The sequence below is a fragment of the Myotis davidii genome, unplaced genomic scaffold (genome assembly GCF_000327345.1).
Source record: "Myotis davidii unplaced genomic scaffold, ASM32734v1 scaffold226, whole genome shotgun sequence".
Taxonomy (NCBI): domain Eukaryota; kingdom Metazoa; phylum Chordata; class Mammalia; order Chiroptera; family Vespertilionidae; genus Myotis; species Myotis davidii.
The window spans coordinates 1,708,503-1,736,429 of NW_006297224.1; the positions used below are offsets into that span (position 1 = coordinate 1,708,503).

At 36.8% G+C, this 27,927-nt stretch overlaps 1 protein-coding gene across 1 annotated transcript in view; it reads right to left on the reverse strand.

The window, feature by feature from the left end:
• BANK1 (B-cell scaffold protein with ankyrin repeats 1) overlaps positions 1-27,927 on the reverse strand; it is a 281,394-nt gene that overhangs the window by 144,383 nt on the left and 109,084 nt on the right. The gene's annotated exons all lie outside the window — the stretch shown is intronic.

Sequence of the window (27,927 nt, forward strand, 5' to 3'; positions counted from 1 at the left end):
TCTCTCTCTCTTTCTCTCTTCTCGGAGAGAGATGGACTTTAATCCTCTAATGTTCAAATCCTTGGTTTCTGTTTTTGTTTTTTCCTTTATATGTTGCTTTGACTTTTCTAGTATGAATATGCTTCACTTTAGAGGAGATGGAAACAAAAGGCCTCTCTGCATTTTGTCATCTGCTAAGCTAACATTAGAGCAACTCCTCCAAGTTGAGGTCTTTATGACAAGTGTAAGCACAGGTAAAGAACTTCCTCTGCTCGGCCCTAATGTTTTCCCCAAACATAGGCTTAAGTAATTGATTAATTAGTCTTAATTAATACAACTTTAATCCCTCAGAGCATCTGTTAGGTGCCAAACACAAGATGGCACATTCACAGGCTCATGCCACTTCCACTTTTTTTTGTAGGGGACGGGGCACTGTTCTCAGAGCCCCCCCCCTTTTTTTTTACCTGCTATGAAGTCAGATCATCACTCCTAAGGAACTGATACTAATTACTGGGCAAGGTTCAAGAGAACATGCTTCTTGTTATACCAAACACCTCTTCTATAATAATGCCCCAGAGTATATGGATAAACAGTGCAATGAAGAGGGGGAAATTTCAGCTTATTTGATGAGAATTTGAAGTAGCCTTATGGGAAGAAAAACTATAACGTGAGTTCACTGTGTGGATACCATTTGCATTAGGTTATTAAGACATGGCACTAAATATTATTTGAAATAGGAGGTATCAGTTTGGTCAAACCCATTACAGATTTAATTTAATTAGAAGTGAGATATATATAAGAAATTGTGTGGATTGAAAATATAAGCATTATGGAAAGGTCAGAAGCCATCATATCTGTGAAATGTGGAGCAAAAATTGAGGGAGTGGAGAAAGGGTTTTCAAACCACACAGCAAATCCGGAGTCAGCCTTGGGTGATTCTTTTTCTTTTTTTCTTTTAATATTTAAATTTTTTTATCCCCTTCATCTATATCTCCCACCCTCCATCCCCCTCCTTGCAACCACCAATCTGTTCTCTATCTTTATGAGCTTGATTTTTTGTTTTGTTTCTTTTCTGTAGGTTTCACATAAAAGAGAGGACATATGGTATGGACCATATGCGCCTGGCCATCTCTCCTTTGATCTTCTCTATGTGTTCTTTTTCAATATGAGCTCATTAGAGAAATTACTATAAAACTCTATTTACTTCTTTGTAAAATTTCCTCTCCATGCGTTCTTATTGTAAAGTTAAAATTTTATTGGTTTATGTTTATTATTGGATTACGTTTATTATTTGCCTGTGATTATTGTTACTATTTAATAACCCCAAATTAAGTTTGTTTATTGTTCAACCTTCTGAGAGACAAATTTTTCTGCAGGGTAAGGGAAGAATGTGTTCTGTGTTATTTTTAAAGGAATAGTCTCCCATTATATCTGGATAGATAAAGTTCCTTCTTACCAATATATTTTGTGTTTTTTGACAGTTTTAAATACTCATTACTAGACTATATTCCACACAGTTTATGTGCTGATGTCATCATATCTCTATTTTATCTAATGCTTGACTTAATATATTTCAATCGGCTGCAACTCTCAGGTTTGTTTGTTTTTTTTTTCATTTTCATGGATTCATTCAGCGAATATGCACTGAGAGTTTACTTTGTGCCAGACGCAATTCTGAATATTTGGCCTGAAACAGTGAACAAAATAGAATAGAATTTCTGCACTGTGGACCTTTCAGGATAATTGAGGGAAACAATGTAAATAGGAAAATTGTCTAGTAATGTTACTAGGTGACAAGCACTGAGGAGAAAAACCCTAGTCGAGTTAGAGATATCAGAAATACAAATGTAGTGAAGAGAATGCAGTTTTAAATGTTCCATTTAGAAATATCATTTCTACCCCCTCCTTATCACCAACCTTTCTTCCATTGCTATAATTCATTTATACATTTTCATCCAGTGAAATCTTTTTCATTTTTGAAATTCTTGCTTGTTTATTTCACCTCAATGTGATAGAATTTTACATGTAATTGTGATTTTATAATATTATAACCTTTACTGTATGCTTTAGTGTATTGATTTGTTCACTTCTCATATATGCCTTATATTTTTTCCAAAGTCACAGCTTGAGGAAGAGATGGAAATAATACATGGGCTTCCAAATGCTTCTGCTTCCCACGTAGAATAAAGGATCACATGCAAATAATACAATGCTGACCTCCAAGTGAGTTGTTATCAAATGAGAGAAAGTTTATAAAGGCATGAGGTACTATATCAGTATAACATTTTTATCCTCTTATTCCTTCTACTAGAAATTCCTCAGAAAATCTAATGCTATGCAAGAAGGTATAAAAGGTTCCGCAAAAACTGAAAAATAGCACTAAAAAATACTGATACACAGGCTGAGCTGAGTAAGAACAGTTAGCCCACACAACTTACTCCGCTTTTATATTTCTAATAGTTTTTTTGTTGGTGGTTCATGAATTCTGTTTATTCATGGTTCACAAATAATTTTTTACTTAAAAGAAGTAATCTTTCCAGTATAAGTTCTATATCATTTAAGATGTGAATTTTATCTGTAAAATTGAGATAATACCTCACAGAGTTATTTTGAGCATTGAATTAAATAGCGTATACCTAGTGCATGGAATAGCACCTGAGACATAGTAGGGATGCAAAAAGATTTACTCCTCCCATCCTTGAAAACAAATGAACATTTGTAATAATAGTCATCTGCACAATGATCAAGGAAAAACTAATGATTAGCAGTAATAAACATCGTCGCCCCAATGCCAACACACGTTAAATCAATTTGGTCACAATAAAAATCACTTTAAACAACGAATGAAGCAAGCATAGTCATGATGCATTATATTATTATACTTATTTAAACATCCTTAAATTGATTTGATTTAATCAAAATGAGAAAGGCCCGTAGTACAAATTATTAGCACAGTACCTCAACCCCCCAAATTAGAGGGAAGGTTTAATTGAGGAGCCTTTGAGAACTTGAACAAACTTTCTTCTTCCTTTTTTTAAAACTTTGTTGTTGAAAGTATTTCATATGTAGCTTTCTCCCCTCCACCCCATTGTCCCATTATAGCCCACCCTGGCTCCCTGCCCTAGCCCTCCACCACCCTATTTGTGTCCATGAGTTATGGATACAAGTATGCATACAAGTTCTTTGATTGATTTCATCTACGGTCGCCACACTAATTAGAAAACTGAAGTATCTTTTTAATCTGGGACCTGAGTTACTACTATTCATTTAAAATGCATTCTCTCTCTCTCTCTCTCCCCCCCCCCCCCCCCCCCGCATTGGTTTGTTCCAGGTCCCTCTCATTCACAGTGGTTTCTTACCCTTCTCTTGATTTCTTGAATTACTATGAATAACCAAAGTGCTTTGAGGGAGAGTAAGAGGCCATGGGAAACATAACTGGGGGATGCTTAAGCTGAGATATAGATAGTGGAAGTTGGCCAATTGTAAACATTTAGCAAATGTCTTCAGAAACAAGTGCAAAACTTCTAAGGACCTTCCCTAAGCAAAGGGAGATCATGACATTGGAGGAGCCAAGGGAAGTCCAATATGACTGAAGCTGAGGGCAAGAGGAAAGAACTGGGAAAATGAAGCATTATACACTACTGTTTTACTTTTCTGCAACTCTTTTAAATACGGATTTCATGGTAAGTACTATGCCTGATGTTTCTCATATATTTTTTCCAATATGCTATACACTAAAATTTGTTGATTTGGACATTGACTATAAGAAAAAATAGTGTACTAAGAAGTCTCAAATAAATTAGGGACTCCATACATGCATGCATGCACATATACAATTATTGGTTACCTGCAAATACCAGGTACCATTTAAAGAAAATTGCACATATCAATTTAGTTAATCCTCTTAATTATTATACTCATTTTATAGAGGACCCTAAAGCCCAAAGAAATTAACTAACTTTTTCAAAATTAAACTAATAAGAAGTTTTCAAAATGAGAATACCAGGTAGAGTAGCTTCTGAGCTTAAGTATTTAATCACTATGCCATGGGAAAATAAAAGTTTTTTAATTAATGTTCATGGTAAACTAATAAACTGTTTTCCTTAAATTAAAAAATAAAAGTGCGCTGTTATAGTCATCTTTCCCATTCCCATTGTTTTCCCTACCTTCACTATTTCACTATCTAAAGCAGGGGTGGGGAACCTTTTTTTCTGCCAAGGGCTATTTGGATATTTATAACTTCATTCTCGGGCCATACAAAATTATCAACTTAAAAATTAGCCTGCTGTATTTGGGCAAACATTTAATTAACTCACCCATAATGCCTTAGCAGGACCAGACCAAATGATTTTTAGAGCCTTATAAGGCCCGCGGGCCAGATGTTTCCCACCCCTGAAAGTGTAGACCTTTGGCCTGAAATCTAGGTCTTGGTATCAGATTTTCTACTAGCATCTAAATTGAAATATAAAACAGGCACTTCAACTCGGCCTGTCCCTGTCCCAAACTGAACCCACATTTCCTTTTCAGATTCCCTTTCCTCTATTATTCACATGCCAGTTAAGCGTCCCACCATTTACTCAGGCATTTAAACCAGAAACGTTCTGCTTCTCCAATCCCAGTATCAGTTCAGCCACCATGACCCGTTCTGTCACCTTAATGAGTCTCTAAGTGGACTGCTTTTTGCCTTCCTCTCTCTCTAGCTCAATTCAGCTCCCCATTATCATTCATCTAATTGGTCCCTTTGCATCTCATGTTTCCTTATAACATATTCTCTATCATGTGGCCAGAATGGATTTTCTAATTCTTGATGACTGTCTATCACTCTCTTGCCCAAATCCCTTAATGTTCTCCATTGTCCCAAGGACTATGTATTAATTTGTTAATATGACTGACTTCAACCTCACCTCTCTAGCTTTTTTCCTGCAATTTTCCCTTACATGCCACATATCTTCTTTAATGTTGTTAAAGGTAGATTAACTGTTAAAAAAATAAATCATATTCTAGCCTCCTGCTCATCTTGCCTAGAATGTCTATTATTTACTTCTTCTCTTGGCTAACTCCTATTGGTTTATTGGGAATCAATTTAGAGGGTGGATGGCACTTCTGAGTGTTTAGAAGATATCACTATTAACAATTTATCACACTTATTATGTTCATACTAGATTGTCATTCATCAAAGGCAGAATCCTTTCATTAATATTTGTATCCTTTAGGTGTGCCACAGAACCTAGCACCCTGATTAGTATTCACTAAATATTTGTTCAATAAAATGATTTATTTTTAATAATTAAAGTATCTCAAAAGCTTGAAAATTATAATTTTCTATTTTTCTTCCTTTTCCCTCTTTACCTCTCTGCATTTTATTTCCCAGGCCTCTATGTATAGAACTTGCTAAAGAGTCTGATTTTAGATTAACACTTACCCTACTTAAATTATGGAATTAAAAAAATGAGAATTATAAAATGTTTAAGACTCTTTTCCTAAAAGAAAGAGCTCAATATTTCTCTGTACAGTGATTTAACTTTAAAATGAAAACAAACTAAGAATTCCTTTTATCTTGCACATTTACTTATTTTCCACATGAGAGCAAAGTTGAGATGTGTATATTTTGTTTCACTTATTTATGTTATTGTCTCAATTTCAGTTTTCTAGCTCAACCCTTGGTATACAACAGTCTAAAGAAAAGTCTGGGCCTCTTGACAAAGAACAGGCCCATGGCACCCAACACAGGCTTTTTCTTTTGCTGGTGTATTGGGGTGTTTCCCAGTGTGGGGATGAAGGGGCTTGCCAGATGGACCAGAACTTCCAGTGTGCATTAAAAGCAGGCTCTGAGAATGTGGGAGTGAGAGAAATTTTATGGAATGACTTTGGGTGATGCAGCTGCAGAATCAATTAGGCTGAATAGAGTCTCTGGTTGCCAATTTTAGGAATAGCAGAAAAATGAAAATGCTGAGGCTGATAGTCACCCAGATGTTTAGCCCTGCTGACTGGCACATCAGTGTTCATTCTTCCTGATCTGTCTTTGGTTCTTGGGCATACCTCATGATATAAATAAATATTGCTCTTACTGTCACTGTCACATGAAGGCCAATTACTGGAGGGGCTGAAAAAAGTATAGTAAAAGCCATATTCTATACTTCCATTTTCATAACTAAGGGGTCTCAGCCACCCCTACACAAGTGGATCATCAGGAAATTCAGTAATAATAACACTAAAAATGTGGAAGAGAAACAACTCTAAAGAAATACTGGGGAGATAATGGCAATGCTAATTCAATTGTCAAAAGGACACAGACAGCAGTGTGATGATGGCTAGAGGGAGGTGGGATGGGGGCTGGGTGAAGATGGGTAAAGGAGGGGAAATGGGGGTCATCTGTAATAGTTTCAACAATAAAGAAAAAAATGATAAAAAACCTAAATAAAACAATTTTTGAAATTAAATTCAAATCTCCCTACTTTTATTAGAAAGCAAACTTCTAGTTATTACCTTAAATATAAATAAAAACATTTTTGGCATATATGAGTTATATATACATACCTTTATCAACTTTAATATATATTTTATAATATATATAATTATCACACTGATGTAAATATATATATATATTCCCACAGTTCCATTTACTGCTGATAAATGAAGGCTATAATCCACCAGGAAAGACCCCCATATTCATTTTTCAGAGCTGGCAGTTGTTCTTTATCCTTGTGCAGGTTTCCACAACTAGCAAAGTAACTCAGATCAGAAGGAAATTTCTTTCATTCTAAACTAGGACTTTCTGAAATACCAGTAAATCTGGGGTGACCTCAATTAGAACTGAATAAGAAACACATATCTTTCTTTGCTTTGTCAGCTGAGAGGCCTAGAAGGAATCATAACCCAGTAGCAATGGGTTGTATCCCAATCTTGATTTCTAACACCCTTTTCCAAAAAGAGGAACAAGATCTCCTTGAGAAATGGCTGGTACTAGGACAGGCAGGAAGCATACAAGAGAATATGCAAGATATAGTGCCTGAGAGTAGTGTTAAAAACATAATGATATCAAGGGGACAAAGAAATCAACTGAAACATTCCTAATAGTCTAAGCTAGAACAATTGAGCAACAAACTAAAGTAGGATTATAACCCAAAGCAAAAGATAAACATGAATGAGTCTATACTGATATAAATAAATTACTGCATAAAACAAATAAATGGGGAACATGGGCAAGCCTCCTGTGCAAGATTCTTTGCACTTTATGTAAATAAGGGCCCTCGAGGAGATGAAGCACAGACACCTGGCCATGCCCCAGGGGTGAACTTCTGCCACACTATGACTCTGTCTGGGATGGGAAGACTTGGCAAGGATTTGGTGTCTTAAAAAAAAGGAGGTAGAGCATAAATCTCCGGTATTTAAGAGTGAGCTGTGCATAGTGACTTTCTTTCAAAGAGGACAGTATGAAGACGGGGTGGGGTGGGGAGTATTTTATAGTAGAGGACTCTGGCAAATACTGCTCCAGTCTGGTGATCAAGGAGAACATCAGTGATGAGACCTATGGACAGCATGAACTATTGATGTGATGTGATTGGCACTTCACCTCTGTGGTCTTCTCCTCCAAATCACAACTTCTGTCTAATCATGAGAGAAACTTTAGATAAGCCCTTCTTGAGGAATATTCTACAAAACACCTGACCAGTAATCTCTAACACTGAGAAGCCATCAATACAAAAAGAGTCTGAGAAACTGTCACAGCCAAGAGGCACGCACCAAAGTAGATATGACAACTAAATGCAACATGGTGTCCTTGAAGGGCTCTTGGAACAGAAAAAAAAGATCTTAGATAAAAACTAGGGGAATGTGAAAGTCTGAATAAAATATGTACTTTAGTTAATGGTAATGTATCGATATGGGCTTATTAATTGAGACACATGTTATAATAATGTTGGGAGTTAATTATTTATAAAGCTGAGTAGGGAGTATTTGAAAAGTATACTATCTTCATAATTTTTCTTAAAATCTAAAAGTATTCTAAAATATAAAGTTTATTTTAAAAATGACTTTACAAATAACTTTATTTTATTCCTGGAAAAGTCCCTGCCTTTGGAGTATTTAATATACAAAGCATTAATCATTCTAATCACATTCATTTATCTAGAGAAATAAGTAAATGCCTTATAATGACATACAGTGGAGGGAATGCTGAAAGAACAAATGTCTTAGGGGAAATAAATTAGAATGAGTATATAACAGATGAATGTGTTCTATGTAGTTTGGTTTATAGATGCAAGAGGGAAGCTAGGAGCTGAATTTTCTCTTGTTCAAGTTAATCATGTCATTTAGAGGATATTTGAGTAGTACCAGAGAAGCTAACTTAAGGAGATTGGTTTCAGTAATTTTAGTGCTTTTTTGGAAAATTACTTTCTTATTCATGCATTTTATCTTTGCTTGTGCCCTTAGAATCAGCACACATTTACAATTACTTTTTTTAAATTGTATTATTTGAAGTTTGATTTATCCTGTTAGTGCACATGGATGATGTGCAAAGCATGCATGATAGAGTTCTCACCCAATATTCCATGTGTTCTACATTTTTCAGAATCCCTTGTAGTTGAGTTGGGGCCAGATGACTGGTTTAGGCCAACGATTTGTGAAGGAAGTGATGTCAGTTACTTTTGGGCAAAAGCAGTTAAGAGCCCAGGTCTCTAAGCCTCATCTTTCTGTTTCCTTTCCACTGTAACTTCAGAAGTCATGATTCCAGCTGCTGTTGCTATAAGATGGTATAGCAGTCATTAGCCTAGTTTTCTGAGTTATCAGGTGGGGCAGATCTCCTTCCCCAAACCCAGATAAACTATGATGAACATGAGATAGCCTATATAATAAAAAAGTGTAGTATGCAAATTGCCCCTTGACTGGGAGTTCAACCAGGGAACAGGGCCAGCCGGGGGAAGGGAGGGAGGCCCCGGGCAGCCGCTGGCAGCCGCTAGGGACTCTATCAGTGCACAAATTTCATGCACTGTGCTTCTAGTGTATTATATGCTATATTAAACTATAAAACACTGAGTTTTTTTGTTGCTCTATTTAGTTAATTAACCTACTACAACTAGTAAGAAAAACTGCATATATTTTAAGAAACCAGTATTACATTTTAGGCTATTTCATTATAGGTAGTAAGAAGTAGCTTTTAAGATTTCTGTAAGCTTTACTTGTCACCATTTCCAAATCTCAATGAAATACTGTACCACACAGAAATACTGTAAATGTTAAAAGGTATAGAAATTATGAATAGGGATAGAGGCCCATTGAACAACCCATTTGGAAAGGAAAGTGACTCGGTCAAGCCAGGAAAAATGGCAATAATTCAACCCACTGAAAAAATAGAGGTTTAAGCAAAATATTATAATTTCATTGCATAAAATTTAGGAAAAAACACATATCAGGTAGAAAAGGTAGGTAAGTTGTACTACTGCTTGACCTGATTTTCAGGAACATAGAATAAAGAAACATAGACTATGTTATTGCTGAAGGTAGAGAGAAATGGGCATTGACTGGATCTAGTTTAAAGTATTTTAGGGACTAACTGTAAGATGCCATGTATAGTTTTGATAAAAGACAGGGGTATGAACAAAGAACACATTCACACTCTGCATGTAAAGTTGTCACAAACCAGCTTTTGAACACAGTGCCATTAGTCAATAAAGAAAATGGGTTTTATGGTCTGAGGTTCCCCAAGAGCTATCTGACATTTACTTAATCATGCTTAACACATGTGTTTCAGGTTTGTTTTTGTTTTCCCTGGTAATTAAACTTTTTAACATGACTGTAGTTAGAACTGTTTGTCCATGTTTCATATATTCCCTAGCACCCTCCATAAATTAATTACTTGAAGGAAACATTACAGAATCTATCAATTATGATGTTAGCCATAAATGAGATTTTCAATGGCATTTGCTGATACATGAAATAATAAGTATGTTGAATTGAAGAAACACCCACTTCCCTTCTTTGTAAATGGCTTTAAAAAATTGAAATAAATAATTTCCCAAAATGTGTACCTGGGCCTTAGGTTAAAACACTGATGATATAGTATTTCTCTCCACTCAGCTAATGAGGAGTCCCAGTGCCCTACTAATGAGCCAAATGTATTTTTCAGAAAATTAACAGCCCACAGAAAGATTTACATTTCAATTTACATCCACAAGGCAATTTTCCGACACAGCTGTTTTCCTGATTGACTCCTTAAAAACTTTTCTTATAACTTTTTCATTGCTTTGCTTTTAGAATTGCAGTGTGGGTATTGAATTGTGCTATGTTAATTTAGATAATCTGTCTTCTTCAACTTTACTAAGATTTTTAATGCTATAAAAACAAATGAAGATCCCTGTCCCCATAGTACTTATATTTTCAGTGGTGTAGACAGAGGCATATAATAAGTACTATTATGTAGTATTTCAGAAAGCCAGAAGTGATCTGGAAAAATGGAAAATAGGGCTGATAAGGGAGAACTGAAGTGCTAGGTGAATGAGGAATTGGGGTTGGTAATTTTAAGTAGACTTGATAGAGTAGACTTAATTGAGATGCCATTTCAGCAAGTTTTTAAAGAAGGTGAGGGAGTCAGACATGTTCCTGATTGTGAGAAAATAAGTACATAAAAACTGCCCATAAAGTATATGGACAGTGAAGGATTGTGATATTGCTGAAAATATACAAAATTTGGAAGAGTTTCCTCTAGCAAAGTTGTTTTAACATGGTATTATGACATGAGTGCAGTCATAGTGTGCCTGTTCAACTTATTGGTATGTTGTTCTAACAGTCTATAGTTGAATTCATGGTTTGGCTTTATTGGTTTGTTTGTTTTTAAGCTATGGTCCTAAGGCCATTAGCTACATCAATCAGGAAGGTTTTTTAACCTTGGATTGTCTTGGTTTGGTTTGACAGAAATGACAATTTAAAATTTCTGTCAAACCTAAACCTAAAACTAGGTTTGCTCTGGTTTCTAGAATTCACTTGGGATGGAGGCTCTCACTGTTCATAACTTTCATTTCCATCAAGGAGATCATGAGTTTCTCCTTCAAAGATTTTAGTCAACAAATCATTTCCCCTTTACTCTTCCCAATTGTTTCCTATTGTAAAAGCCTCTTAGTTATCACATACACAACCCAGTTCATTCATCTAGTTACGCTGGATAGAGAGATATTGAAAAATCCACTGTAAACAAATAAGTTGTAGGACTACAGTCTCCTTCCTTCAGCAGAAAGCTGTTTCAAAAGGTCAGCATACTCTTACTGCTGCTAATGAAGGTTTTTATAATTCTCTCTGGACGTTTCATCATAATCCATGCTCATACATGCTTGGCCTTCCTTTCCCCTGTGCCCATGCATTTGCCTTTGCCTCTTGGCTTCATCTCTACACTGGACAGCTTGCTAGTGTCCATCTGGCCCTAAGGCAGGGTGCACAGTATTTGTGGTTGCAGGGAGGCACATTTTTAGACACCAGCTTTTTTGGCAGCGAATCAGAATGAATGGAAAGATTGAAATCACTCTAAACAAGCCAGCAATAATGATAGGAAAATCCTGACTGCTGAATAACAGTGTCTCGCAGAGCTTATGTGTCCACAGCCATGGCTCTATCCATTTGGTGATGTTTTAGCAGTGTCGTGAGGTCTGAACAGAACTGTTTCTCATCCTGACCAGCTTTCCACTAAGCTTGTGAGGCAGAACTGTCACTTTTTTTCAATAATTATTTAACCTTCCATTGGTATACACCCTCTTACTCTTCTTTTTGCAGTAAGTTGTTTTTGTCTCAATATGACATTGGGGTACCTGGTTCAATATTCTCTTTGTTAATCATCACTATAACATTATGTACGCTAAATTATGTCTTAAAATACATGTGGATCAAAACTGGATGATATACTTGTGAAAAGATTGCAAGACAGCTGTGACAATAGCTGGCCTGGGAAACGCTCCCCTTTCTTATTGAGTACAGATATGACAATCTTTTGTATTAGGACAAAGGTGCTGATGCCACAGCCATATGAACTTTGCACTTCTTTACTATGCGTTTTTCACAGACTTGTTTTCTCTGAAAAAGAAATTACTTTCAGTGGGTACTCTCATGCTTACCTCTTTTTTTCTTATCTTATTATGCTCTAATCATTAAATATGCTACCTGTTACTCCTACACAAATAACTCTCAATTTTGTTTCCATTAGGTTCTCCAAATAATCTTCCTTTCTATACCCCTACATCTACCATGGACCATTGTTTTTGATAAATTTCACTACAACCACTTGCCAATTATTCATGACAGTATGTTGAAAACTCATGTTTGCACTTGAACGGGAGCAAGGTTTACAGGGTAACTAATTCACACTATAAATTCTGGAGGCAAGAATATTTTTCAGTGCACACTCTCCAAATGATATTATGGTATCTCCACATTATAGGCCATTTTTTAAATCCTCACCTGAGGGTATGTTTATTAATTTTAGAAAGAGGATGAAAGAGCGGGAAGGAGAGGAGGGAAATGAGAGAGAGAGAGAGAGAGAGAGAGAGAGAGAGAGAGAGAGAGAGAGAGAGATGTGAGAGAGAAACAATTGATTAGCTGCCTCCCATACTTACCTGACTAGGGATCAAACCAAAAACCTAGATCTGTGCCCTGACTGGGAATTGAACCTATAACCTTTTGGTGTCCAGGATGATGCTCTAACTGAAGTACCCAGACAGGGCATAGACCATTTTAAAACCACAGAAAAAAGACAGTATTATTAGAAAGCCTATATAAATACCTTTACTGGGTCCATCTTAACAATTATTCTCATCACATAGCTTTATGTTTAATCTTATCCTGTAATTTTTGCCCATGCAGTAAATCTATTGTCTTGCTTCTTATCTACCTTTGAGAGATGACTTAACTCTATTTAAATAGGAACACGTCTATGTGCTATCTCTGTTCCTGGGAGAATGGGTGGTCTTACCTTATTTCTTCTTTCATAAATGTAAAAATGCTACTGACATAGGGGAGAGCAGCTCATTAAAGTAAGAAGCAGCCATTTAATGAATGACATTTATTACAACATCAGCTGTAATTTCACCTTTGATTTTACTTTCAGAAGTTCTTCAGGCTGTGCTCAATGGTGATGATGGTGGTGATAGTTGTGTCTCACAAAATGGCAGCCCTCCACTTTCTGACATACTATAATTTACTAAAATACCTAATGTAGGAATATTTAAGAAAACTTAATTACAACTGGACAACTACTTTGAAGACATTAAAAAATCCCCTTAGGAAAGTAATGCTAAAAACATTGCAAAAGTATGTGTGAAAGGCATTTACAAATTCCAAAGGCCTTTCATATACACAATTTGAAACTTAACAACATTCTGATATTTAATGAAGTAGATTTCAGAAAGAAATAAAATTAGGGCTTTCTCTTTTCTCCCTCTCTAACAATCCTGTGATATAAGAAACAATGAGTGCTCAACAAATATTTTGGAATGATTGTGGTGACAGGAATATAGTGATGAGGTTGCCTTTCTGTTTAGGAGAAGTATGTGAACATGCGGTTGGAATGTCAAGGAAAGGACACATAATAAGGTTGTAGGTGAGGCCTTGGCTCACTCAATTAGTATTTTTTATTAAATGTAGGTCACTCTGGGTCCCTTTGCGCTGATATCAAATGCATGCCCCTTCTCTTCCACTCTTATAGTTTATGCTAAAAAAGAATCATTCCAGTAATTATGAAATTCATGGGGTGAGACCCTGAAGTTAGTAGGTTCTTAATATTTTTATGGTTAGCCATCTTTTTAAAAAGTCATTTAATGAAGATTCTAGCTCCACAGTTTGCTAGCTCTCCAGCAAGTGAGCTTCAGTTTCCCAAAATGTAAAATGAGTAGTAAGTAGTTCCTTACAGATTAGTGGAGAATATGGGATAAGGCAGTGGTTTTCAACCTTCCTAATGTTGCGACCCTTTAATACAGTTCCTCATGTTGTGGTGACCCCCAACCATAAAATTATTTTCGTTGCTACTTCATAACTGTAATTTTGCTACTGTTATGAATCGTAATGTAAACCTCTGATATGCAGGATGTATTTTCATTGTTACAAATTGAACATAATTAAAGCATAGTGATTAATCACAAAAACAATATGTAATTATATATGTGTTTTCCGATGGTCTTAGGCGACCCTTGTGAAAGGGTCGTTCGACCCCTAGCGACCTACAGGTTGAGAACCGTTGGGATAAGGGAATGTGCATGAAGCTTCTAGCCCAACCTATTGTATATAGGTCTTCAACAAACAATCAATCCAAGGCCTCCCACTCCTACAGTATTATTGTAAGCAAGCTGCAGGCTTGTTCAGCATCGCGGGTCCAACATGCCGTAATGAGCCAGATTGCTCAGATAATTGGCCTTCTCCCACCAAATGCAAGATTGACAGATTTAATATAAGTCTGTGCAGTTACCCATTCCTGTAATAGAGAGTTCTCATTAAGGAAATGGATTAATTGGCTTACTGATGTTTTAGGGAAAGCCAGATCTGAATAAGTAGACTTCGCAGTACTGAGAAAAGCTAATTACACACTAATAAAGAGAGAAATGTGCTTGCTTTGGCTGAAGTCTCAGCCATAAGCTCAAATCAAGACTCTGAAATTAAGATCTGTCAGTGTGAGTGGACATTTATGTCTGACAATTGAAACCGCTCTGATTTTCCCCGGATGGTTCTCTCTCCCTAAACAACTCACACCCGTTGGAGGCTGCCTGTGTGTCTCCGCTCTGGAAGACTTTCATCAGGGATTCCTAGCCCCTCATCAGGAAATATGTCTGATATAGACTCAACCTTCACTCTTTTCTTCCATAAACAGCTAATAAGACATACTTGGGACAAACTAAATTAGAGTAAAATATTCATCAGAATTGTTCCCAAAGTATTATGAAGCTCATGCTTCATTAGAAAATTTTCTTAATCTCTCTTCTCCCAGTGAACTACTGTTCTATCTTTTCAAAATTCAGAAAGACTCTCTATTATGATTATTTTAAGGAAAAAAATATGTAAATAAACCATATACATATACATATACTAGAGAACCAGTGCATGAAAATCATGCACTCTGGGGGATCCCCCAGCCTGGCCTGTGCCCTCTTGCAGTCTGGAAGCCCTCGGGGGATGTCTGACTGCTGGTTTAGGCCTGGGGGGAGTGGGCCTCAGCCAGCAGTCAGATATCCTTAGTGCTGCCACAGAGGCGGGAGGGGCTCCTGCCACTACTGCTGTGCTCGCCAGCTGTGAGCCCAGCTTCTGGCTGAGTGGTGCTCCCCAGTAGGAGTGCACTGACCACCAGGGGCCAGCTCCTTCATTGAGCGTCTTCCCCCTGGTGGTCAGTGTGCATCATAGTGAGCAGTCGTTCCACCATTTGGTCAATTTGCATATTAGCCTTTTATTATATAGGATGCATATTATTCATATCAGCATCCTTCTTGCCCTGTTAAATGGATATAATAGTGTTTGGCCAGTGTTTTTTTTTTTTCTCTTTATCAGAAAAACAAATATTTCTCTCTATTGATCATTCCCTTTAACTTATAATCATGTAATTTCCTCAATCTTTAAAAGATGAAAAACTCCTCTATTGATCCCATGTTGCCAGCTATAGTACCCTTTCTCTGCTTACTTTTATAGTAAAACATGCCTAAGGATTGCTCTACACTCATTATTCCCCAATTTCACTCCTTTTCTGACTTGATCCTCTCTAATCCTGTCAAGGTTCATTACATCTCATACCCTTCCCTGCAGCTTATCTTAGTTAACCTGTCAGTAGCACTGAGACAGTTGACCACTTTTCCTCTGTGAATTCTTTTTCCCCTGACTTCTAAGTCAGTAGATTTTGAGGTCTCCTTATTTCAAAGGCTGCTTGCTCATTCTTGGTCTTTTCTACTGGTACTCCCTATCCCCTCAACTTCTCAACTTTGAAATATCTATATTTCAAATGTAATATGTCCAAAAACAAACTACTAATCTTTTCCAGCCAACATGTTCTTAATACAATCCCTCACCTCAATACATAGGAATTCATTTCTTCCACTGCTTCTACCACAATCCTTAGAGCCATCAGTAACTACTCACTTGTATTTTACATCTCACCACGAAATAGTCTGTTAGTGCTCCTGTAAAATAACAACATATTTCAAACATAACTACTTCTCATGATCTCTGCCTCTGTTATCCCAGTCTATGCTATTATCATTTTATCATCTATCTTCTGGGTTATTGGACTAGTCTTCATTCAGTTCCCAATCCTCTTGCCCTTGTCCTGAACAGCGAGCATGCTGTCAAAAGGGCAGCCAGAGAGTTAAATCAGAATATGCCTCTTCTCTGAATTCCCTAAGGACATTCTTTCTCCAAAATCTTCACCATTGCACATATAAGGCCCTGCAATCCTGGCCTTTATTACCTTTGTGATCCCATATATTCCAATTATCTTTCTCTCTCACTCCACTTACGTAACATGGGCCAATGTGCTCTTTTTCAGCCTTTGCATTTGCTGTGCTGTTTGCTCTCGTTGGAACAGTTTTCTCCCAGATATCTGAATGGATTTCAGAGCTGTCAGGTTTTTACCACAGCTGCCTTCTTAGTGAGGCTTTGCAAACTAATCATTTCAAAACTGCTCCCAACACCTCCCATATACCACCCATACCTTCTTAAACACTAATGTCCGTCTGCCATATTATATGCTTTAATTAGTTATTTGTTTATAGATTTTTTTTTTCCAATTTGAGTCTGTGTTCCAAGATGGCAGGAGTTTTAGTCTGTTTTAAATTCCAGTGTTTAGAACAATACCTGGCATCTAATAGTCCCAATAAATATTTGTTGGAACAATCCATAAATGGATTTGTTAAACTAAAATCAGGGAGATTATGGATTTTCTGGCTCAAATAAGAGTAGATTATTTAAAATAAGTCCAAAATTTAGCCTTCAACTGATACCAACTAGTTTCCAGTTATATTATGTATTTAGAGGCAAAATAAGTCAGACAGAATCCTTAATTTCTCACATCCATATATATCACAGGAAGGTATTCCTACATAAAGAGAAATGAAGAAAAAGTAATGTTGCTAGGCTCAGAGCTGTGATACTTAATGAATATTTATATATGTATGTATGTATACTACACTTTTTTCATTGGATTATATTATACACCCTTTTATATCCTTAAGCATCATGAATGATTGAAATTGCCCTAACTGGTTTGGCTCAGTGGATAGAGCATCAGCCTGAGGAATGAAGGGTCCCAGGTTCGATTCCGGTCAAGGGCATGTACCTTGGTTGCGGGCACATCCCCATCAGGGTGTGTGCAGGAGGCAACTGATTGATGTTTCTCTCTCATTGATGTTTCTAACTCTCTATCCCTCTCCCTTCCTCTCTGTAAAAAATCAATAAAATATATTTTAAAAAACAAATGATTGAAATTCAGAGCCAGTTAATAGAGAAGAATTCCTTAGACTTATATTTTCCCACTGAATTTGCCTTTGCATACTTTCATTCTGAAAGCATAATGCCATTTCATGAGGTCCACTTTCTAAAGCTGTGGTGTCAATACCCATTGCTCTAATTAACATTTGTGATTAATTGCACACTCATTGAAACTACCTTTCCTTTTGACCAACAGGCATGTAAATGACAGCTCTAGACTATTCTGCTCTACACAAGCTAATTGGTTTGAAAGAAGCCATAGAAAAACAGAGAGATTCAAGTTTGGAAGGTTTCTGAGAAATCTAAGGATTATTAAACTTAAATCTTCAGGAACTTAGAGACAACTTGGACACCCTATGCAGGGGTGTGACCCTTGTAAGAAAACTGCACTATCTGTATCTGAAACAAATATATCAAAGATAATGAATTATGTATTTAGAATAAGATGCTCTTTCAACCTTAAAAAATTTAATGATATGTTAATGATATCTATTGGACAGGAACTGTAAGCACATATATATGGTTTCCCCCTATTACTTTCATGAATTGCCTTGTCATCTATGGGTAGTCAATTGATTTTAACTTAATAAGCATTAAAATCATTACCTACTGAGCCAATAGGTAATCAAAATAATACTGTTGTTTGTTCTCATATACCATGGCTGCTTTCCAAGAAGCTATGGCATTTGGAACAGTGAAGATCAGAGCAGAGATATTATAAATTCTTAAATATACATTTGCTAAGACTGAATTTATCACCCCTGCTGTTTTCCATGTACTCTGAGATTAGAACAGTGGGAAATGAGCCTAAATGTAGACTGAGGGTCTTACCATGGGTGTAACAAATATTTTTCAAAAAGTGAGGATGAATATGTATTCAAATAAATATTGCAAGATAAATCTCACTTAGGAATGAAATTAAGCCATCTTCTCAAAGGCTAAGATTTTCCTCTGCCTGGAACAATGAGGCATTACTTCTCTGGGTTCAACTATTGTGAGAACAAAGTGTCCTCTAGGGTTTATTGAAAGTCATTAATTCTTGAAACAATTGTTTTAACAATAAAGTATTTTTAAAAAATACTGATTATACAACTGGGGTAAAAATTTACTTCACAATTTTGAAGTAAAGGAGATAAAACAGAACTTAAAATAAGAAAGATGACAGATACTTCTATTATGAGAAATGTCTATATACCCTTTTTATAAGAAAATCGCATGGGCATAATACGCTGTGTTTATTCCAAAAATTGGAAACATAAAACGTGCACTCTTTCAGCATTAGAAAATCTTTTCTTTGTTGCAGTTTAGCTAGAGCTAATTTCACATAGGGTGATATAAATTGATAGTACAATAATCTGTATAAGTGCTTGAGTTGGAAAAAAAACACTCAAGGACAGTTCAGATATTTTACTCATCTTGCTTTCCCAGTGGTACTTTCCCCCCTAATTCTCCCAAATGATTATACTGTCCTAGAGACTATTGGGTGTTATCCTGACTTTGTTGCTTCTGGTTCCTTCTGTGTGGAGGCAGATACAGGGTAAGAACCCAGGACAACTTTTTGGGGAGGTTATATTACGTGTGTCTGTAAAGAGAAAATACACAGATACTGTTAGCTGTTCTAAGAACTTCATGAAAATATGAATAATTTATTAGGTAGCAATACAGTGAGAAAACAGCAGCTGTGACATATGTGAATGGTTCCTACTGTGAATAACAAATCCGGTTTTTGTTTGGCTCTGTTACACCAGGCTAACACCACTTCAGGGAGAGATTATTGTAAGCAGTTCACTGGGCTTAGTGGCCAGGAGAAATGTCTTTCCTAATGGTCAGGCTAGTGATGTTTGGCCTAAGGATAGTTTTCTCAATGAATAATTCATAGTTGATAAAAATAAATTTGGAAAATCACCATTACATTTTCCCTAGTTGGAATTAATCTGTCTTCTATATGTTGCATTAAACATATAACCTGTGGTAAAATATGTAAAGAACTACTTAATTAAAATTTTTTTTCTCAGCATAACTAGATAGGCAGAAATAGCACAGACTCCTGCCTTACCCAATTATTTAGTTTTCCTAATGTCTGTTCCTTTCTCTCACTTTTCCCCTCCATTCTTCCACTTTTTTCTCCCATACAAGTTTTATCTGATTTTTTTAGCTCAGTGGGCACATTTTAGGCAAGTTCTAAAATCAAAACAAAAATAGTTTCTTTGTATATTTGCATTTTGTAAAACTTAAGAGATTTACACTAAAAATTTAATGAGCAATTATTAACAAATTATCATATTGAAGCAATATCAAGTAAGTATTAGGTTAAATCTCTCTCCTCATTGTCTGTGGTAATGCTTGTTTAAGCCCAAATATTATCAAAACAGCACAGTATGTGATAAAATAAGTATTGTTGCTTAGGGCTCTTAAATGTTATGATTCCTCTTTCCTCCCATCAAGTCTGTCCTGGATTATTCCCTAGAAGTAAATATCAGTTTTATAAAAAGGGTATTAAACCCTAATTAGGAAAGAAAATTTTTATCAAGGGAAATAAATTCTTTCTATTCTTAAAGTCAGAGAAGAATTGTAAGAGTCAAAGGCAGAGCTGCTGGGCTTAGATGCAGAGAATGTTTTGTCCCCATGGGGGGAAAGTTTAGTCACTTCCTGCTTCTATTGGCTCAGCACTGTATCTGATTTAATGAGCTCTTAAAAAGGTATAGGTTGACTTATAAGTGGCATTCACATTTTAATCATTTTAAGAACAGAAAATGAAATCCATCTATTCTCAGCAATGAAAATGAATATATAATTATGTTTTGTTCTTAAAATATCAACAACTTGTTTATATATTTAAGTTGAATATATAAAAAATAAGAATTGAATTAAAAATAATAACTACACTAAATTCTTAGAAAAGTACACACATAAGTAATAGGAAAGGAAAGCAAAGTATATCTTTTAGCAGATGTTAAGTGCATTGATTATTAATAAATACAAGTTATTAAAAGTTAACAAATCTATTTTCAAATGTTACTTTTATTTTTACCAACAAGAATTTGGACTATAATAATAATGATTCCTTTAAAATGCAACTGTTGTTTTTGTCTTTCTCTCTCTGTCTTACAAGGTAGGTTTACTTTATGGTATTCTGCAGCTAATCAAAGATACCAATAAATGGCAATCTTTATTTTCTTCTTGATTTTGTTTAATATTTTTCTCCCTTGAAGCAATAAAAAATGGCAAACATTTAGAAAAGAGGATATATATATATGTGTGTGTGAGTGTGTGTGTGTGTGTATGTATATATATACACATATATGTATATATTTAAAGTAATATGCAAATTAGCCGGGATACTTTAATAGTCATGACTGGCTCAGGAGCGGAGACACAACACACAGGGGGGCCTGCCCCCGCTGGGAGACAGTGAGCCAGCAATCCCACCTTTGCATGTGAGCTGCAGAGGAAACACCTTTTCTGACTGCTCATTGGCTAAGCTCCCTGTATGCCACTCGCAGTGTTCTTGGTAACTTGGGTTATAAGAAGCCAAGGTGATCTAAGGTTTTTCCACCACACTCCTGGAGGACAAAATGAAGGTCTGCTGCTGGAGGGGCTAAGAAATATCACATCCTGCCTTAGCCGGTTTGGCTCAGTGGATAGAGCCTCGGCCTGCTGACCGCAGGGTCCGGGTTCAATTATGAGCATTATGATCAAGGGCATGTACCTAGGTTGCAGGCTCCTCCTTATCCAAGGCCCAGGTCAGGGCTCATGCAGGAGGCAACCAATCGAAGGGTCCCTCTCACATTGATGTTTCTCTCTGTCGTTCCCTCTCCCTTTCATGCTCTCTAAAAATCAATGGGAAAATATCCTCTGGTGAGGATAAAAAAGAAAGAAAGAAATGTCATATCCTATGAAAGAGACATCTTGAAAAATGCCTAAAGAAAGTTGTCATTTTTTTGTGGTGAAGGGACTGGAGTCGATGTTGATGAAAACACTTTGGTGGCTGCGGTGGCCGGCAGTGGCAGCAGCAGTGGGGTGAATGGAGGTGGCACCTTCCCCTGATCAGCTGGTTGCATCCTGCAGAGGGAGGCCAGACTGCGGCTTAGGCCCACTCCCCATGAGGAGCGGGCCTAAGCTGTCAGTAGGACATCCCCTGAGGGCTCCTGGACTGTGAGAGGGGACAGGATGGGCTGAGGGACCCCCCTCCCCCAGTGCACGAATTTCATGCACCAGGCCTTTAGTCATTCTATGAAAAGAGATTAAAAGAATAAAAAGCATCTATGTTTACTTCATTTTTTTTTCTATTTCTTTTTTTTCTTTATTGATTAAGGTATTACATATGTGTCCTTATCCCCTCATTGACTTCATTTTTATTTTTAGTAAAGAAAAATCCTATTGCCTGTATTTTTAACTACCTACTATAAATGTGTGTATGAGTTCTTCTGTGCTCTAAACACAACATTTCTTGGTATATATTTTATTAATATCCCATTTTAAATGTTAAAGCTTTCAAAAAAAGTAGACACTTGGTCCTTCCCAGTTCATTATTGTAAACAAATCAAAGGATAATATATATCTTATGAAAAAGATGACTAGGTTTTCTGGTCCAAGTTGGAGCTTACATTTGCTCTCTTTGCTTTCTCCCCACAATTACACATTCCAATCCTTTCACCCAGATGCATCCTTCATATTTTTCCATTAAATGCTTTTTATTTAAAATTTTGTTCATGATTTATCTTCTTAAGAAAAATTCCATGTGATTGCAATTGTTGCAGTTATGACACTGCCTTCCATTTCTGGGTATTTTAATATTTATGAAGATGTTTTGAACATTTTTATGTTCATTGATTTCATTATCTACTGAGACACTAGCTGTTGCTTTATTTTTCATGAACAAGTTCTGCACTGAGACTTTCTTTTGCCTGCGGTACTTTGCTCATTGAGTACACTGCCACCAAGGGGCTTCAGCCTTAAGCGTTCATAATTTAAGAATATAAATTATTGCACATTTTTTCCTTTTAAATAGAAATGTTCTTTTACCATTAAATGAGAATGCAATTATAATCAGGAGTTAAGTCCATGTGCTTATCTACAAATCCTTTATTTTTTTAAAAAAGATTTCTAGATTTTTTTAGAAAAGTCTTCTCACTCCAACCCAAATTAACCACATGCTTCTCCATTAAACATTGTTTCATTTAACTACAATTTGCTATGATACAGGATAAAATATTAATTTACTTCTTACATAATAGTATTAAGGCAAAAAAAAAAGTTTTGTATACTTGTTACCACAAGTCACTTTTAAAATTCAAAATTGTAAAAAACAAATTTAAAATCCAAATTTAAATGTATTTTCTTATTGAATTTTGGCCCTTTAATACATGTAGAAACAGCTTTGTCTGCTCTTTTGTTTCTGGGTTCCAATCTTACAATAATATTTTTTCATATGAGATTCAACAGAGTTATGGATATATCTGTATACTACCAGATTACAAATACTGAAGATGGGTAATGAAAGATAATATTTTAATGGTATGCAATTTTAAGGAATACAGAGAAAGGCAGTCATTTAAAAAGGCTTTAAATGGAAAATAATTGGGCTTAGATGAGAAATACAGCTCTTCTAAATTAGTGCATAACCCCAAACAGATGGCAGTTTCTGAAGGTCAGATCTGTAAAATGGGAGTAAAAATGCCCTATTCACACAGATCCTTATAAGGATGCAATGTAAAAGCACCAAGAGCAATGCTGACACAGAAGCACTCAGCAAAGGCCAGTTTATTTTCTCTTTCTCTTTCTTTCTTGAGTCACATCTATATGAAACAAAAAGAAGGCACTGGGTCTGCATAAAGAGTAAGATGCCTTTCAGGTAATATTATGGAAACAATGCCACTAATCTCAGGGATCTTAAACCAGTAGCTATAATGTGAACAGCCAATTCATAATTTCATGGTGGATGTTCAGCATCAGGAAAGTCAAAACAGCCTCCATTCTGATCTTGGGTATTTTCATAGCTGTGTATTTCCATGTGAATGTTCTTTAAGACTTGCTCCAAACCTGTGCTATTTATAATTCCACTGCTCAAAACCATTTGTTTAAATCATTCATATAACTATGCTTACAAGTCAGGAAATGCAATAAATAACATTGTCATGCTCAGTAATTGGTCTCTGGCTACAGAATTTATTAAACGGACAATAACGTATATGAAATGAAACTTCTTATTTCTCTGATATTGACAACAGAAGTATACAATCTCTTCTCATCTCTTGCCATTTGCAATAAAATGACAAGCACATACTTGATCATTTATTTGCTAGGTAAATGCCTAATATTGCCAGGACAAGTATTTTACAAATTAGAAAACTGGTAAATCTAAAAATTCTATTTCTAAGAAAATAAATTTTAGTAAGAAAATATTAAAATGAAGTCACAAAATAGCTCTAGATATTTATATAAATGATGGGAAAATGCAAGGGGTAATATTTTAATGCATTGCATTGGCCTAAATCTAGTTTTAAGGATAAGAAAAAAAAGCTGCTTGTGGAGGATTTGGAAAGAACCTCAAAAAGATTAAGTGTGTATATTGATACTAAAACACTGGAATATTTGCCAAGATCAAGACCACGTGCACCATGATAATGAACAGTGTTAAATGTCTCCTTCACTAATGATAAGTTCCTGGAAGCCTCTAGAATTTTTTTATTTATTTAATGTTTCTTCTATCTGAATTTTACTTTCCCATAGCCACTTCTCTTAAACAACTACAGGGAAGTAACATTAATTTTTTATTAAGAAAGAGTTGAGAAATAAAATGGAGTCATTATAGTCAAGCTGTTAAATTACTAAAATCAAGTAGGATAAAGAATGAGGAAATGATTCTATTCTTAATTTAACTGCCTGAGAACTTAAACTTTCTGAGAGGTTCAGTTGTGCATCAGCTCCTGGGAGACAACCCTGAGGAAAACCACCTGACATCCATTATCCAGACCACTGGGCATCTAGGGGATTCCCATCTCAGATCAATCCAGAGTCTCAAAATGCAGAACAGATTCTTCCTGAAGAAGCACTTTTTAGTATACAAATTCTCAGCTTTTCTTCCTTCTTTGGAAACTCTGGGTTTTGCTTGGTGGTGGGACCATCTATCCTTAAAACTAGATTCAGGCCAATTGAATGCATAGCTTAAAACCCCTTATAAAATCTTTGCCATTTATTTCTACCCACAGCCTCCTGACTGTGCATCGTCAACATGATCTTGTTTGAATTTATCCAAATCATGCTTTTGCATCTTATTCCTTCGGAAGAGAGCCTTGGCTATTGTTATTATTCAACATTTATTATCTACAAACTGAAAGACATTATGCTAGGTACTGTGGGGAATACGGAATAACTGGAGCATGGTACTTGCCTCCAGGAACTGAGAAGTTGATAAAAATCAACACTGATTGACCGCTTAATTCACTTCAACACATTAGTAGTGAACCCAGGGTATTTGCCAAAAACTATGTTAGGAATTGGACATGCTGTGGCAAATGAGATAGAACACACCTTGCCTTCACGATAGTCAAAATTTATTGGAGAGACAGGAAAACACCCCACAATAAATTTTAAAAAAAACTAAAAACATTCACCAGTATTTACTTTAAATTATAAAAAGTTTCACAAAAGGGTCCTCCAAGAATGAATAATAGAAGATAATACCTAATAAAATGAACATTTATTGAGTGCTCATTATTTGCAAGGTTGCTGTACATGTTTTACATGTACTTCTATTTAATAGTCATAACTATACTATGGAGAAAGGTGTTCTCTTTATCTCCATTTTACAATTGAGAAAACGGAAATGTAAAAAGGGTTAAGTGACTTGCTCGAGGGTAGATGGCTACAAAAAAGCAGAGCCAATGGTTGACCCAGGCAGGTGGCTGCAGAGCACATGTTCTCAGCCTCTTTTTCACAATATTTCTAGATTATACTGAAATTTTCCATGGAGATTAGAGGTGTGAAAGGCAGATACCCACAGAAACCTCTTTCTTTGGAAGTGTCCTGGGAGTCGATGGCGTTGTAACTGAGATTTGGGCTTGGTTAAGCGATCAGGCTATTTTAGTTAGGAGGAAGGGAGTTCTAGGTCAAGGTAATAGCCTGAAATAATGTAATGAAAGAAGGTCAAATGGACTTGGTGACTGAAGTGTGCAGTTAAAGCTGAGGCTAAAATGGTGGGCTGAGCTATGCTGTGGTGGGTCCTTGATGCCCAATGACTGAGAGGGAAAACTTCTTAAGAGGTCTTTTCAGGGTAACAGACCAAAAGAGAGAAAATGGGGTATATACTAAGGGAGCCACAGAGAGAATAAAAAGAGGGAACAGATGCAACAGATTATAGCTAAGTAAAACTGTTGAGATATGATAACTAAATTGATAGTCTGAATGGGAGTTTGAGGGAGAGGGAGGTTATAAAAATGGGATCAAGGTTCAGTTGGACATATTTTTAGCCTCTTCATCTCTATAAGTCGCTTTCCTCATATGAAAAATTAGAAATAGTAACCTCATATGAATGTTGGAAGCTCAGATAAGATAATGGAATTAGAGTGTTATGCAGAAGGTTTGCACATAGTGTCCCTAAATGACATTTGTGACTCTCTTATTAGGAGTTGAAAATGACTTTCAAGTTTCAGGCCAAGTCAATAAGCAGATGATTACGCCATTAACCAGGATGAAGCAAAAAGACATTTGGGTATATTGAGATCCAAATGCTTTTAATATATCCATGTAGACATTTTCAACTTGCAAGCTGAAACTAGAGTCTTAAGTCAGAAGAAAGGTTCAGATTAAAGACAAGGATTTAGCTATCAATCACAGAGAAAATTGCAGAAAGAATCAGCTGATGGAGAAAGAGAAGGAACTCATAAGGGGTCAGTGAAAATTTAGGAAGAAAACCAGTGCCAAAGCTGGAGCCAAAGGACATCTGAGAGGAATGAGTGAAATGAAAATGCAGACATTGAAATTTTGACATTGAAAAAGAGATTGAGGAGAGAGAACCAAGGCTGTGGCATAAGTCAATGCCTGTACTTGCTGCATCCCACAACCATGTCAAAATAACAACTAAAATATAGAACTATCATCCGGAACCATGGGAAAGCTGGCTGAATGGAAGTACTACAACTAGAGAAGTAAAGAAGAAAGCTCACTGAGACTGGTATGAGGTGTGGAGGTACAGAATGGGCTAGTCAGGCACACGGGTGTGCTGCTCTTTTATTTGGGAGGGAGATCGCCTCTACGGAGGCTGCCCAGAGGAGCAAGGAGGCCCAGTCCCACACAAGACACCCAGCCCAGGGTCCCAGAGCTGGGAAAAGAAGTCCCTACAGGCCATAAGAACTATGGACTGTGAAAACCAGTGTGGGTTGGGCTGAGTGACACACAGGCTGCTGGAGACCCAACTGCTCCTTTTAAAAGGTTGGCACTGTGAACTGAATTTACAAGCTCTCGCTTGCTCTGAGCTCCAATGCTAGACGATGCTCTGGGGGACCCAGACACTTACAGAGAGAAACTGGACTGTCTGGCATCAGGGCAGAAACTCAGGAGAGGCTTTCTTCCAGACAGAAGTGCTCCCAGCGGTCATTGTTCCTCTGCTGGGACCTCCTTTGTGCAGGGCTGACTGGCAGCCATTTCTGTTTGCTTTGCCCTGGTGATTCCTTGAGACCCTGCCCCACCCATTTACAACCCCACCCAAGCAGTGTGCAGAGGCTTTGCATATGAATGGCCTGTCCTTTTCAGCCTAAAACCTGTCAAACAAGCTCCAGCTGGGTCAGGGAACTGGAGAGCTATCAATAAAAGGCCCAAGCCATCACCAGCACCAGCCTGTCTTGTTTCACAGCTGGGCCTTGCATGGACACTTCCAAACCTGATACAAAGAGGAGGAATCTGAAGATCTCTCTATAGCTCCCGCTGGGTGGCCCCAGGCAGTGTGTGACTTTGCACCTCCCTAGAGACCCAAGAACCAATGTACCCCAGACAATGTGTGACTTTGCACCTCCCTAGAGACCCAAGATCCAGTGTACCCAGTGGTCAGTGTGAGACCATACCAGACTACAACTCTTCACATCCATAAGTGACACACTCAAGGGGAAGGCTCAATGAGCATCAAAGCCCTACTGAAGCAAGTCCTGCTCCATAAGGGTGTCTCCTGCACAGCAGCTCTCCCACTGTACTCGCAGCTATTCCCCATAGCCAGTTAGCTTAGAGGTCAATTCCCCACAGTGACACCAATAGCAATCAAGGTTAAACTAAAACAAGACTGTACACAAAGTCCACAAAGGGGTGCACCCAGGGTGTCCACCTCAGGTGATTGAGGAGGCTGAGCCACTGGACCCTATAGGACATCTACTACACAAGCCCACTCTATCAACTCAAGGAGACTTAGCAGCTATCCAATACATAGAAGCAAATACAGGGAAACAGCCAAAATGTGGAGACAAAGAAACATGTCATAAATGAAAGAAATGGAAGAAAGCAAACTACTGGATATAGAGT